Source organism: Rhinolophus hipposideros (assembly GCF_964194185.1).
Source record: "Rhinolophus hipposideros genome assembly, chromosome: 4".
NCBI lineage: Eukaryota > Metazoa > Chordata > Mammalia > Chiroptera > Rhinolophidae > Rhinolophus > Rhinolophus hipposideros.
The window spans coordinates 45,801,236-45,814,336 of NC_138050.1; the positions used below are offsets into that span (position 1 = coordinate 45,801,236).

General features: G+C 39.4%; 1 pseudogene across 1 annotated transcript; it reads left to right on the forward strand.

Moving 5' to 3' along the window:
• Window positions 1-606: 606 nt before the first annotated feature.
• LOC308496544 (small nuclear ribonucleoprotein Sm D2-like) lies at window positions 607-942 on the forward strand (annotated as a pseudogene). Its single transcript has one exon. The product of its transcript is annotated as a small nuclear ribonucleoprotein Sm D2-like (transcript).
• Window positions 943-13,101: the final 12,159 nt, after the last annotated feature.

Below are 13,101 nucleotides of genomic sequence, written 5' to 3' on the forward strand. Positions count from 1 at the left end.
CTAACTTGGTTCATTCACTGCTAGTTACATTCAGACTTACAGACTTGATACTCATTACATTTTGGTTCTCGTCTCTCATTTAAATTTGACAAAAGATAATACCTTCCTACTGAAAAGGTTTCTCATTCCCAGGGCCAGCTATCCCCCCACAAGCTTCCTTGAACAACACACACCTTCTTTCCCCAAGTCACTTGCCTCTAGAACCCTCATATACATATACGTGACTCATATACAGTCACGTTCTCCAAGGGTAACTTTCTCACCTGGTTCACCAACCTCAGAGAGCCATGAGGAGCCCTCTCTGGAGACATGTGAAGGGAGTCTTTCCGCTTACAGCGTCCAGAGGCTGTAGCACACCAGCAAGAACGATGGAGCAAGAAATGTTAGAACCGTCGTCAGGCACGCCGTTGTAAAGATGATGTAGCACATGATTTGAGGGAGGTGGAAAGATGCCTTCCTCCAAGAAAAAAAAAATTATTCTTAAAACGTCATCATTAAACAAGCAAGCTCTTTATCGAGGTTGTATCTCTCATTAAAATGAAAAGGCGGGAAGCAGAGGAAACGCGGACGAAACCAGGGTGATCCGAAACCGCAGCCGCTACCACCATGAGCCTCCTCAACAAGCCCCAGAGTGAGATGCCCCCGGAGGAGCTGCGGAAGCGGGAAGAGGAGTGCAGCGCGGCCCACTCGCGGTGCTCACGCGCTCGGCCAAGAACAACACCCAGGTGCTCATCAACTGTCGCAACAAGAAGCTCCCGGGCCGTGTGAAGGCCTTTGACCAGAAGTGGAGAATGTGAAGGAGATGTGGACCGAGGTCCCCAAGAGTGCAAGGGCAAGAAGAAGTCCAAGCCACTCAACAAGGACCGCTACACCTCTAAGATGTCCCTGCGAGGGGACTCGCTCATCGCGGTCCTGCGGAACCCTCTCATCGCTGGCAAGTAGGGGCCTCCTCCCGCCGTCAGAACTCACTCCCCCGTCCTGCGAACACCTGTGCATTCAGATGGGAATAAAAGTCCTGTGTTTTTTCTTTCAAAAAAAAAAAAGGAAGAAAAAAAAAGAAAAGGCCTCTGAAAGGGAATGTCCTGGTCAATTACACTTTGGGATGAACCCTTTCCTGGGAAGAATTTGCCCAAGGGGGAAAGCATGTGAGGCCAATAGATGCTCTTGGGAAGAATGAGAGAAATATCTTTCTACTCTGCCCAAGTATGAGCAGTGTTTGGGGGAATGAGCCCTTTCATAAAGGGGAGGGATGGTTGGTCCCTTTGAGCAGCTTGTCTGGGGAGATATCTCATCTGATGAGCATAATCACTGACACGCAATAGATTGGACCGGGATTCTTGAATGAAACTTTGACACAAGGAACATTTTGCTTAAATGAGGGGAAAGAACTAAGAGCTGAGTGTCCTGAACGCCAGGCTGACCAGTCATAATGGTGATTCCATGTTAGGTTAAAATAACCGACCCCTAGAGAGTCAGAGCTGTGAGGCTCTTTGACAGGTCATCTTTCTCAATGTCCTACGTTTGCAGACAAAAGCTTAAAGAGGCACAGGATTTAGCTAAGATCTTACAGGATGTGTCTGGTTCCCAGGCTCTTGACTTTTGGATGTGTTTACTCTTTGCCACACTGAGATTCAGAACCAGAAAGCTGGACATTGAAAATACATCTTTCATTCTGTCTCTGTATGTCTGAGTTCATTGAAATATGTTCTTCTTTAAAACATCAGCATCCCTCAGCACTTTACACAATAGCCAAGATATGGAAACAACCGAAATGCCCATCGGTAGATGACTGGATTAAGAAGCTGTGGTACATTTATACAATGGAGTATTACGCAGCCATAAAGAAGAAAGAAATCTTATCATTTGCAGCAACATGGATGGATCTAGAGAACATTATGTTAAGTGAAATAAGTCAGAAAGAGAGAGACAAGTACCATATGATCTCACTTATATATGGAATCTAAAGAAAAGACTATGTGAATGAACTAATCAGAGATAGTTTTGGGGACGCAGAGAAAAAACCGAGAGTGGTTAGATGGGTGTGTGGGAGGGGGTTGGGGATAAGGGGAAAGGTGAAGGGATTTGGAAGCAGCTGGTAACCACAAGATGGCCTCAGGGTTTTTTTGAAAATTAATTTGGGGAAGGTATTCTATAATGTTGTAAAGATTTTGTTGGGTTTCCGATGGACATGCGTCCTATTTGGAAGACCACCTCAGGGATACTGTGGATACCTGATCATGGCATTGTACACCAGAAGCTAAACATTAATGAATACCAACTATAATTTTATATATATAATGTGATGGTTCAGTGTGAGGTCGGAGGGATAGTGGATGGGGGGAGGGGGGTTCACAGTATGAGGGATATAAATGATGAACGTCTAAGTATTACCTTGTTTTGTACACCTGAAACTAATAAATAAATTAATTAATTAAAAAAAAAAGATTTTGTTGGGTTTCCGATGGACATGCGTCCTATTTGGAAGACCACCTCAGGGATACTGTGGATACCTGATCATGGCATTGTACACCAGAAGCTAAACATTAATGAATGCCAACTATAATTTTATATATATAATGTGATGGTTCAGTGTGAGGTCGGAGGGATAGTGGATGGGGGGAGGGGGGTTCACAGTATGAGGGATATAAATGATGAACGTCTAAGTATTACCTTGTTTTGTACACCTGAAACTAATAAATAAATTAATTAATTAAAAAAATAAAAAAATAAAACATCAGCATCCCTCTATGAAATAAAGAATGTAGTCAATGATCCTCAAAAGCTGCACAAATCATTAAAGTGAAAACTGAGAGTTTTATGATGAATGGATTAGGCAGATAACATCCAAGCCCCACTGACCAATATCAATATCATCAAAAGAGAGGTAGCCAGATTTTACATGCCTCCCAATGTAAGGCAATAAAAGTGCATGGAACCTTGACTAAGAAAAAGGAGGGGGAAAAAAGAAAAGAAAAAGAAAAAAGAAGACTCAAATTACTAAAAAGAGAAATAACAGAAGAGACACTACTGTCAACTTTACAGAAATAAAAAGGATTATAAAAGAATAGTATAAACAACTGCACACCCACAAAATGGACAATTTAGATGAAATGGGCAAATTCCTAGAAACACAAATTTGTACCAAAACTGACTCAAAAAGAAATGAAAAATATAAATAGATCTGTAACAGGTGAGACAGTTGAACCAGTAAGCAAAACCTCCCAAAAAAGGAAAAAAAGAACAACACATGGCTTCACTGGTAAACTCTACTAAATATTTAAAGAAGAATTATTCCCAATTTTTCTCAAACTCTTCCAAAAATTGAAGAGAAAGAAACACTTCCTAATTTATCCTACGAGGCCAGCATTATTTAAAGCCAGACAAAAATACTACAGGAAAAGAAAACTATAGACCAATGTTTCTTGTGAATATATCTAGTGCAAAAAAATCCTCAACAAAATACTAGCAAACTGAATTTAGCAGCATGTTAAAAGGATTATACACCATAATCAAGTAAGATTTATCCTAGGAACACAACATATGAAATCAATGTGATATGTGGCCTTAATAGAATGAAGGGGGGAAAAAAACACATGATCATTTCAATAGACGTAGAAAAAGTTTGATGTCGACAAAATCCAACGATTTTTCATAATAAAAACACTCAAGCTAGAAATAGAAGGGAACTTCCTCAGCATGACAAAGATCATATTTGAAAAATGCCATAATCAGTGGTGTAAGACTGAAAGCTTTTCCTCTAAGTTCAGGAATGAGACAAGAATGCCCACTTTTGCCACTTCTATACAACATGGCTAGAAGTCCTAGCCAGGGTAATTGGGCAATAAGTAAGTAAGTAAGTAAATAAATAAATAAACAGCATCCAAAGTGGAAAGGTAAAACTATCTCTATTCACGAGGTGGCATGATCTTATATATAGAAAACCCTAAAGAATCCACACACACACCCAAAAATTAGAGCTAATAAATTCAGAAAAGTTGTAGGATAAATTAAAAAATCAGTTGTATTTTCATATACCACCACTGAACAATCCAAAAAGGAAATTGAGAAAAATAATTCCACTTACAATAGCATCAAAAAGAATAAAATATTTAGGAATAAATTTAACCAAGGAGGCAGAAGACTTGTGCACTGAGAACGTAAAACATTGCTGAAAGAAATGAAGGAAGCCCTAAATAAATGGAAAAATATCCCATGTTCCTGGATTGGAAGACAATATTGTTAAGATGATGATACTACCCAAAGCAATATACAGATTCATTGCTATCTATATTAAAAGATCGAAAACCCGTCTTAAAATTTAAATGAAATCTCAAGGGACCACAAATAGCCAAAACAACCTTGAAAAAGAAAGTTGGAGAACTCAAACTTCTCAATTTCAAAACCTACTAAAAAGCAAATAATCAAAACAGCCTGGTACTGGATTAAAGATTAATATATAGACTAATAGAATAAAATTGAGATCCCAGAAATAAACCCTCAACTGGTCATTGATTGTCAAGAAGGGGAAACAATCTGGGGCAGCCGGATGGCTCAGTTGGTTAGAGCGTGAGCTCTGAACAACAGGGTTGCCAGCTGGATTTCCACATGGGGCAGTGAGCTGCGCCCTCCACAACTAGATTGAAGGACCACTACTTGGAGCTGATGGGACCTGGAGAAACTCACTGTTCCCCAATAAAATTTTAAAAAGAAAAGAAGAAGAAGAAGGGGACACAACCATTCTTGAGAAAGAACAGTCTCTTCAACAAATAGTCTTCAACAAATAGTGATGGGAAAAGTGGATATTTGCATATAAAAGCATGAAATTGCATCTCTACTTTAACCTGTTAAAAATCAAGCATTAATGGAGACCAGACTTGAAAATTTCCTACACAAACCAAACAAGTTTAGTCATACAGCAAAGCTTAATTTAGCTTATTTTGCAAGACAAGCAAAATTAATTTGACCTGTATCACTTCTTGCTTGCTTATGCCTCCGAGAATAATAAGTGAAAGTTAAACTGTTCCCCAAAACTGATATTAGATAACTAGTAACCAACTTGCTATCACCTAAGACAGTTCTAATATTATAACCAATGACTGTGAAGAATAAACAATCTCTGCCTCCTCGCTATATAAGCTGCTTTGTAACAATATGCCTCTGAGCCTCATTCCACAGAGCTCCCAGTTCACAGAACTGTCTTTTCGGTGTGTGCACAATAAACTTTTACTAATTACTACTTTGGTGATTCTTTGGTTTTACTTCTGTTATTTCTGAACTTTGATACACCATATACAAAAAATAACTAAAAATGGAACAAGGACCTAAGTTTAAGAAGTAAAACTACAAAACTTTTAAAAGAAAACATAAGGGCAAATCTTCATGACCTTAGATTTTGCAACGGTTTTTTAAAATATGACACTAAATGTGCAGGCATCAAAAGGAAAAATAGATAAACTGGATAGATGAACATTTCACTTCATTAAAAGGAAAAATTTTTGTGCATCAAAGAACACTATCAAGAGAGTGAAATGACAATCCTCAGTATAGGAGAAAATACTTGCAAATCATATATCTAATAAGGGTTTAACATCTAGAATATATAAAGAACTCCTGCAACTCAGCAACAAAAAGGCAAACACCCCAATTTAAAAATGGACAAAGGATTTGAATAGGTATTTCTCCCTAGAAGATATACAAACATCCAGTAAGAACATGAAAAGATGCTCAACATCATAAGTTATTAGGGAAATGCAAATCAAAACCACAATATGACTTCAAACCTACTAGGATGGTTATAACTTTTAAACAATTGTTGGAGAGGATGTCAAGAACTTGGAGCCCTTGTGAATTGCTGGTAGAAATGTAAAGTGATGCAGCCACTGTGGTAAACAGTTTGGCCATTCCTCAAAAAGTTAAACATAGAATTACCATATGACCCAGTAATTCCACTCCTAGGTATGCACTCAAAAGAACTGAAAACAGGGACAAACAGGGATTCAAAGAGATACTTGTATGCAAATGTTCATCGCAACATTATTCACAATGTTCAAAAGGTGTAAACAACCCAAGTGTCCATCGACAGATAAATAAAATGTGGTATAAACAGACAATGGAATATTATTCAGCCTAAAAAGAAATAAAGTTCTGATACATGCTACAACATGGATGAAACTTGAAAACAGTATGCTAAGGAAAGAAGCAAGATACAAAATGACAAATACGGTATGTTTCCATTTACATAAAATACCCAGAATAGGTCAATTCATTGAGATAGAAAGTAGATTCGAAATTACCAGGGGCTAAGGGGAGGGGGAAAGGAAAATTATTGCTTCATGGACACAGAATTTCTATTTGGGGTGATGAAAACATTTTAGAAATAGATAGTGGTAATGATTGCACAACATGGTGAATGTAATTTATTCTACTGAGTTGTACATCTAAAAGTGGTTAAAATGGCAAATTTTATCATGTTTTACCGCAATAAAAATATCACACAAAACTGAATAAAAAATATGAGACAATCCAAGAAATTATAAATGAAACAAGATCGGCCATGTATTGACCATTCTGGAAGATGGGTGATGGGTACTTGGAAGGAGAAAGAGTCTCTCTACTTTTGTGGGTATTTGAAATGGTCCATAATAAACAGTGAAAATGAAAACACTAACTAGAAAGATACATGCACCTTCACGTTCATTGCAACACTATTTACAATAGTCAAGATATGGAAACAAATGGATGAATGGATAAAGAAATTGTGGTATACGAGGTCAGACAATTAAGTTCGTGAATTCATCCTAGAAAAAGTGCTATATATCTTATTGCTGAATGTCACTATGGTCACCTTCAAAGTACTCCCCTTGGGGAGCTATGCACTGACGCCAGTGCCTAGTTCACCCTTCAAAGCAGTTTTAGAACTCATTTTCTGGAATGGCCATCAGAGCTGTCATCTTATTACCCTTGATGTCCTGAATGTCATCAAAATGTCTTCCTTTCAATATTTCCTTTAACTTTGCGTAAAGAAAGAAGTCATTGGGGGCCAGATCAGGTGAGTAGGGAGGGTGTTCCAATACAGGTATTTGTTTATACCTAAAAACTCCATCACAGACAGTGCTATGTGAGCTGGTGCATTGTCGTGATGCAAGAGCCATGAATTGTTGGCAAAAAGTTCAGGTCGTCTAACTTTTTCACACAGTCTTTTCAGTACTTCCAAATAGTAAACGTGGTTAATTGTTTGTCCAGTTGATACAAATTCCTAATGAATAATCTCTCTGATATCAAAAAAGGTTAACAATAGCATTGCAACAAGTTCGTGAACTTAATTGTCCAACCTCGTAGTTTTTACATTTTAAATCAAAAGACCTACAGTTGACAGTAATGTACTATACACTTAAAATTTGTTAAGAGGATGGATTTCATGATGTGTTCTTACCACAATAATTTAAAAACATCAAAAGATAGTATTTCATGACACATGAAAATAATGAAATTTAAATTTAAGTGTTCCTACATAAAGCTTGATTGGAACACAGCTACACTCAAATTTAGGGCTGCTTTCATGCCACAGCTGTAGAGGCAAAGGCAGAACTTGCTGCCAAACATCCTCATAGGCTTGGAGGTCCCAAGACTGACCTGAACCCATGAGACTAACCTGCTAATTCAATCAGGGCTGTTTACAGAATGTTAAACCTTTTACAACTACATTGGTGTTTATATGCTAAACTCGTTGTAGACCAGTGGGAGACCTGTCTGAGGTTGGCCATCCCTTCCAGAGAAATCCAGGTCAGTTGGGGGCCTCTTGAAGAGTCTCTGGGTTCTGTGTAATGAGTCAAATTTGCCCAAGTTCCCTAGCGCCATTGCAACCAAAACCTTTGAAAGGTCCGGCTCTAAACAGTCCACCTGGAGTCTTTGAGGCAGCCAGCGATGCTCCACCTCTGTCCTTTGCTATTGCAAACATTCTAGAATGAGTGCAACCTAAGAAATGCAGCAAGTCAAATGGATAGGTGCAAGTTTTTGGCTTGCTTCCAAACCCCTCCATCCTGTTTGCCCCTTCTCCCACCCCCACTCCCCGCAATTTCCCCAGTGTCTTAAGTACATTAAAAAGAAAAAAAAGAGGGTAAGAAAAAGAAACGTCCCTCCTGACAGCCCCACTGCCTTTCCCCACTCCTTCCCAAAATTCATGCTAGCAGACAACTGTGTCCAATCTCTGCCCTACTAGAAAAGTCTTCTCCAGGGACCATCCCTTCTCTTTGTTCCCTCAGTTCCCCCAAGGGTGAAGGAGGAGGCCTGAGAGTAGAAAGGGAGTGTTAGATAGAGGTGTGAGCTGTGCCCCCCACTTTAATGAGCCACTGAGTACTGCAACAGGAAATGCCAGCAGGATAGGGGGCTGGTCATCTCACTGGCTCCAACGCAGAGCTTGGCTGTGGGAAGGAGGGCATCCTGATGTCATCACTATTCAAGAAGCCTTGGGCTCTTCCTGTCCAGCTCTGGGTAATGGGCTCAGCAGCTGGTGCTGGGAAGAGATAAAGGCCCTGAGGTCTCAAACTAGGATGCTGAGTCGCTTATGCTCTCTGGAGACAGGATGCCTGGGAGGGCCCAGGAGGTCCTGAGAAGAACAGGACAAGGATATTCATCTCAGTCTGTTCGCTTTACAAAATAACGACATACCCACTGGATACCGAACACCTTTCTGGGCCTGCTGAGATATGCAAAAAAGTAGAAGATATAATAATGCCCTCACTAAGCCCCATGTTATTATAGATTATTGAAAACATGTCTAAAACATAAGAATACTTACCAACTCTCATGTTAATGAAAGCAAAATAATTTGATGCAATTCAAGTAGGGTAAATGCAGAGAGGCGAGTTACATAGAGGAGCTAATCCCGGGAAACTTGAAGGAAGTTTTGAGTTTTGAACTGTTTGCTAATAGATGAGAAGGCAAAGGTGTGTATACATGAAGTTCATGATTAGAGGAATAAGTTACATCCCTGAAGAGAGAAAAAATGTTACCTGGAGAAAGAAGAGCACAAGTGAAAAATCTTCAAACCAAAGATATCCCTACCTCTTTGCAACAAGAAATGTCAAGTTTGAGGTGATGAAAGACTCACCATAATTAATCAACATGTTGGTATAATAGAATGTTCTAGTTTGACAAAACCAAAAACTCTTTATTACTTGAATAAGTACAATATCATGCTCATTAAAAATCCTAGGATAATTTTATATTTGCCCCAAGACATATTATTGATATCCTGGAAGTTATTTTGTTTAATAAATTCCTCAGAGGACAGGAGGTTTCTACAATATGTAAGACGAGGCTAATGGGAACAAGTACCCTGATCTTACAAATATATAAATGTGGATAAACCATTACATTCTCTCTTTCTCTCTCTCTCTCTAAACATACACACACACACACACACACACACACACACACACACACACACACACAAAGCTGCCCAAAAGAGATTCAAAAAACTTCTTCCCTCCAGTCTAGAGAAATAGGGGGTAAAAAATGAAGTCTTCTGTAAGAAACTACCAACCCAAGTCTATGCTGTGTGGATCTAAATTTCCACTACCTCTCCCATGATAGGAGAAGTCTAGGCCAAGAAATTAGCATAACAGTTTATCCAGGCTTTGTTCAACCCTAGAGCCACAGCAAAAGGAAATGCAAAATGGCTTTATTTCTAGAACATTCTCACTGAAAATAAAACAGTCCTAGCTAAAGATGAGGACATAATAAAAGCTTGGAAATCAGAAGAAGAAATGAACCATGTGAAGAAGGCTAAGTTGACGTAGGTGAATCAGCATCCAAAGAATTAGAAATAACAGAATAATCTGAAAGACACTACAAAAAAACAAGCAAGTGTAAAGTTACTAAAGAGATAACAGAACAGAGCACGGAATGAACAAAATAGGACAGTTTTAGAAGGGAACAGACAAATTTGGAAAAGAGCCCAATAGAATATCTAGAAAGAAAGAATCGCTAAAATTCCTGATTTCTCCTTTGTGCGTGACTTGTTCTAGGCAGTTCCAATTTTAATCCTGCCTCCTAATCTAATTTTGAAGCAGATTCCACATATCTCCTTTCTCCTATTAAAATGAGAGTTCACAGAAGGCAAAACTTGCTGAAAGTTTTTATCATAAATGGGTGTTAGATTTTGCCAAATGCTCTTTCTGCACCAGCTTACGATTTTTATTCTTTAGCCCATTGATATGGTGAACTTTTGAAAATATCTAAACTTTATTGACCACTTGATACGACAGACTTTTGTATATTGAGTCAGACTATCTAGAATAAATCCTACTTAGTCATGGTATGTAATTCTTTTTCTATTATATTTAGAATTATGGATTTAAATTGCTAATACTTTATTGAGGATTTTTCATCTAAGTTCATGAGAGATATCGGTATATAGTTTTGCTTTTTTTAGTATTGTCTTTGTCTGGTTTGGGTATCAAGATAATATGGCCTTATAAAATGAGTTGGGAAGTGCTCTGTTTTCTGGAAGAGGTTGTATAAATTGGTGTTCATTCTTCTTTAAGCATTTGAAAGAATTCTCCAGCAAAACTGTCTGAAACTGAAGATTTCTCTTTGGAAAGAGAGTCTGTTTTATCTGGATCTCAACCTCTTTGTCCACAGAAGTCACAAAGTCTTTAAAGACTTTGGCCAAGTTATTGAATCTAGAATTGCATAGAAGACATTGGAAATCATCAAGTTCTACGTCCGTCACCACGTGTGAAGAATCTGAGACCTGAGGGTGAGAGACATGACTTTCCCAAAGTCACAGAGCTAGTCAGCAGCAGAAACGGAAAGAGCCTGTGGTTCAAGACGCTCAGTCCTGCTTCAGTTGCTGCTGAAGCAAAAACGATGGTAATGGCTCAAGGAGTGAAGACTTTCAACTTTTCAGACACCCTCACATTCATTGCCCACTTGCTCTCTCACAGGAGGAAATAAAATGCTTCCCTGTGTATAAGCCACCAATAAGAAGGTCCCTCAAGTCTCTTCTAGTGTAAAGTTAGAACTAGAAGGATCAAAGGGGAGAAGAGTTGGCAACCCGGGAAGAAGGGGCAGAGAGGCAAAGTAAAAATGGCAAACCAAAATCTCTTTGGCAACCAAAATCCCCCAAGGAAGAAACAACCAACCACAGGAACCAGCGCCCTCTGTTGGTCTGAGAAACACTTGGATGAGCATCTGGGCCAAAGGGGAACAGAAAAGGTGGGCACCTCTCCCAATGGGGTCAGCAAACAGTGCGTAGTTAGGTCTTCCAGCTCACACAGCCTCTGTTTTCCTTATGGTCCCAGCTGAAGGCCATTTTCTAAATTGCAGGTAAGAAGGCAAAAGAAAGGAGTGGGTAGATTACCCTCCACGCTGATATAATGCAACATTCTCACAGCTGGACCCCCACCACTGCTTGCATTTTTCTCCAGTAGAAACTTCTGGCTGTCCAAAAAGATAGCGCCCAGTCATATGTGAGTACTGAGCCCTGGAAATGTGAACAGTGCAACTAAGGAACTAAATTGTTCATCTTATTTAATTGAATTAATTTAAATGTAAATAGTGATATGCATCTAGTGGCTACTGTATTGGACAGCACAGAACTAGGGGAAACCCTGGAAGTGGTAAATGTACTCATGAACAAACCTAAAAAGCAGATGAAAATCCGAAGCACAATCTATGACAGAGGAAAGAAGCACTAAGACACAACGGCAAGTGACTTAAAATTGAATTGAAAACCTCACTTCTCAAAGTGTTACCAATATTACACAATGCTCTGGTTTTGTTTTAGTTGGGCTGTCAGCATACTAGTTTTAAATTTTTCATTTTTGGCAATACAAAAGAAGGAGCAAATAATATGCTTCAGGGGTTCAGATGCAAGTTACTACATAACCAGGTATCAAGTTAGTTCAGAGAAAAAAACATTACAAGGATTTGGTTTGTTTTGTTCACTGCTATTTTCCCAATGCCTAGAATATCCCCTTGGCGAGGAACATTTTCAGTAAAACTTTGTTGAGTGAATGAAAGAACGGAAGGACTGTCAAAAGAACTGGTTTTATTAAAAAGAAAAATTTACAAGGCAAAACCTATAAACTCAGCGGGAAGACCACTAGAGGGCGCTCCAGCCCAGTAGCTAACAGGCTGGGGACCAACGAGGGTAAATCACTCTTGCCCCACCACGGGAGAATCTTTGGGTTCCCCCACCACTTCCCACGCTCTAGGGTGGCTTGAGAGAGTAAACCCCAGCCACCCCTCCCAACACAACCCCATGTCTCTCTTTCCTTTTTATTTGTTCGTATGTTTTCTCAGCCATAAAAGCCAACCCTCTGACCCAGGGGTTAGGATTGCAGTCTATCTATGAGCAGTGCAAGGTCCCCAGCACGCTGGAACACGTAATAAATGTAACATTTTTTATTTGAGACGTCAAATAAAGGAAATGGAGAGTCACAGGCAGAAGCCCAGCTCTGGGAATCAGGGGGCAGGCTTTGAGACAGTACTTTATATTCACTATAAGTGCACGATGGTCCCAAACATTGTGCTATAAGTTTTACGTAAGTAAATCGCGTTACCTCCATTTTACAAGTGACAAAATTGAATTTCAGAGTGATTGGCACATAGATCATAAGTGGATTGTGAACCCAGGACGTTTTGTCTACAAAACCCATGGAATTAACACTATACATCAGCTTTGAATTCAAATATGACACTACTGAGAGCATTGCATTCTGTGAGAGCCAGTGAGGCTAGAAGACTGAATGTTGGGGTTCAATTGGAGTCAGGGGAAGGGAAAGAGAAGGCAATTAATTACATCGAAGTCCTTCTTGGGGGCTTGGGAGCGGGCACTGTCACCACCCAAAAAAGAAGGATGGACCTAGTCTTCAAGGTTCCCATCTGCTATGGACTGAATGTTTGTGTCTGCCCCCAAATTCACATGTGATGGTAATCCCCAATAAGATGGTATTTGGAGGTGTAGCCTTTGGGAGGTAATTAGGTTTAGATGAGGTCATGAGGGTAGAGCCCCATGATAGGATTGGTGTCCTTATAAGAAGAGAGAGCAGAGCCCTCTTTTTCAACCATGTGAGGACACCACGAGAATTAACC